This window comes from Anomaloglossus baeobatrachus, unplaced genomic scaffold (genome assembly GCF_048569485.1).
Source record: "Anomaloglossus baeobatrachus isolate aAnoBae1 unplaced genomic scaffold, aAnoBae1.hap1 Scaffold_604, whole genome shotgun sequence".
Taxonomy (NCBI): Eukaryota; Metazoa; Chordata; class Amphibia; order Anura; family Aromobatidae; genus Anomaloglossus; species Anomaloglossus baeobatrachus.
The window spans coordinates 64,630-67,267 of NW_027444969.1; the positions used below are offsets into that span (position 1 = coordinate 64,630).

At 49.9% G+C, this 2,638-nt stretch overlaps 1 pseudogene; it reads right to left on the reverse strand.

The window, feature by feature from the left end:
• Positions 1-1,692: 1,692 nt before the first annotated feature.
• Positions 1,693-1,899, reverse strand: LOC142285658 (U2 spliceosomal RNA; annotated as a pseudogene).
• Between the last annotated feature and the right edge of the window lie 739 nt (positions 1,900-2,638).

Genomic DNA, 2,638 nt, shown 5'->3' on the forward strand with positions numbered 1-2,638 from the left:
CTACACCAACACACTCTACACTCCGGCTAGGCACACCGAAGCTAAACACAAATCCTAGTTGCCTTCCTCCAGGGGCTGATGTCCACACCAGGGGGTGGGCCAGGCAGTTGATCCCACCCACCGAGGAGTTCACAGTCCTGGAGGCGGGAAAAGGAGTCAGATTAGAGATCAGTTTTGGAGTTAGAGAAGTGAAGAGGAGAGGAGACTGACCGTGTCCGGGTGTGTGGCCCGGGCACTCAGCAAGGTTGGCAGACGGTGGTGACCTTCTGCAGGAGAGGCTGATTGGAGTGAACCGTACGGACCGGGGATGGGCGGTGGCCCGCCGGTACCAGATCGGGGAGTGAAGAGAAGCCAGCACCATCCGGCAGGGCCTACGGACCCCGACCAGGCTAGGAGTCGCCGTAAAACCGGTCAAATCCGTTAGCGACAGGAACCTCCAGGGTTTCCCAGCAGTCAAGACCCGATTGAAGGCAACAGCTCACACCGTAGAGGGAAGCACAGTCACCGCCAAGGCTACAGTTCCCAGGGCCAGAGCCTGCGGGCAAAAGGGGCTCCCTCAGCATCCATCCAAGCTGGGGAGCGGGTTACCGGTGGGAAGCCCGCTAGATTTTGGGGGAATAAAAGGGGTCCAACACCACATCCCCACAGGTGCACACCCACCCATCAAAGAGAGCTATAAGCCAATACCACCTTCACATTGCCAGTGTACCAAGGACATGTTGAGCAACATGAAGGCGGCTGGGGTTATCCGTGACAGTTGTAGCCTTTGGGCAGCTCTGTTGATCCTGTTAAAAAAGAAGGACGGCACCACTCCCCGTATTGAGGAATCGCTAGCTGCATTGAGAACTGCAAATTATTTTTCTACCCTTGATCTCACTAGTCACTATTGGCAAGTGTCCGTTGCTGAGGCAGACCGGGAGAAGACCGCCTTCGCCACCCCTATGGGTCTCTGCGAGTTCAAAAGCATGCCCTTCGAGCTGTGCAATGCGCCAGGAACCTTCCAGAGGCTGATGGAATGCTGCTTGGGACAAGATTTTAGGGTGTATAAAAAGGGAGATTAGATCCCGTGATCCCAACGTATTGTTACACCTCTATAAATCACTTGTAAGGCTACATCTGGAATATGGGAACCAGTTTTGGGCTCCACATTTTAATAAGGACATTCAGAAGTTAGAGTCAGTTCAAAGGTGGGCAACTAGACTACTACAAGGAATGGAAGGCCTCCCATATGATGACAAGTTGAAAAAGTTATTAAGTGATTATTGGCTGCAATGGGGCTTTCTGGCTGGTGCCAGCCTCTCTTCTTAGCACACAGGAACCACAATCCCTACACCATGCTTCAATGGATTCTCTCATCCCAGCCCAGTAAAACTACATATTTTACACAGTCATAAGCAGCCAAAAGGGATCTATTCTATTCAATTGCAAATGATCTAGATAAGACTGAGAATAAGATACTGCACGGGACATAGCAGAGTTGGTCAAGTTGAGTGGAGATGAGTTTGCTATTTGGCACAGCTTTTTGCATCAATAAAGCAAGTAAAAGGTGTGAAAGATAAAAAAAAGGGTGAAAGTGTGAAAAGTGAATTGGCCAAATTGAGGTGCATATAAAGTTTTTGCTTTCTTTCAATTCACTAATGGGGCTCATTTGAATCAGGTGAATTGAGTTCTGCTTTTGGAAACTGGGTTAAGAAGGGGTGCACCGGTCCTGGAGGTACTGCATTACCAGGTCAATGCGTGCAGTGGACAGAGCAAGATTTTTTCCATCTCCTTGTTCTAAAAATCCATTTAATATATGGTCCCCAGAGAGGGGACGTATCAGATATTAAACTGATAAGAACAGATTTAATTTTTTTTTTTTTCTGTTTATCAGTAGGACTTCAAAATAACAAAGGTGATCGCCTCCCGTTGCCTGGGAACCGTCCAGGCACAAGAGGGCTATGTGTCACCAGAAGGCGCACACACTTCCTCAAGGCCGGCAGACGTGCAATCCCAGGCACCTTCCAGTACCGACCAAGGTAGCGTCCTCCAAAACTACACTTGATCTTAGCCAAAAGGCCGAGAAGCTATAACCCGAATTGGTTACGGCCTTGAGTGGCACCCTGGCCTATACCGGACACATCTTAGGGAGAGGGAGACAAACCCACGCCTACAGAAGACATTTTGTCACCCAAGCCAACCCTTGAAAAGGCTGTTTTGCAGAGCAAAAACAAGAAGAATGGTGCTTTTTGCAGCCGCCGCCCACTGCAATGAATCTGAATAACTCCTCCTTTTGGACACAAGCACCTCCCCTCCCCCTTGCAGTCTTTCCAATTCATGATACAAAAAGACGGACGGACCGGACAGGACAGGACAGGCTGCCTGACTTTCCGTCACTGCCACCCTTTGCCATCCTTGCCCGTAGAAAGCCCTTTCATCATCCCCAAACCCTAATCTTTTCCCTTCTCTTCCCAGATGCGTCTCACTCCCTTTCATTAGGAAGTGAGCGCAGCCTTTTGTCCGTTCTGCACATGCGCGACGTTAAACACAAATGCGCAGGCGTGTGTTCCATTACCCTCACTGCATTCCACTCCCATACAGGAAGTGGGCGCAGCTATTACTACGGTCGCACATAAAAGAACCCACGGCCACCACTGCA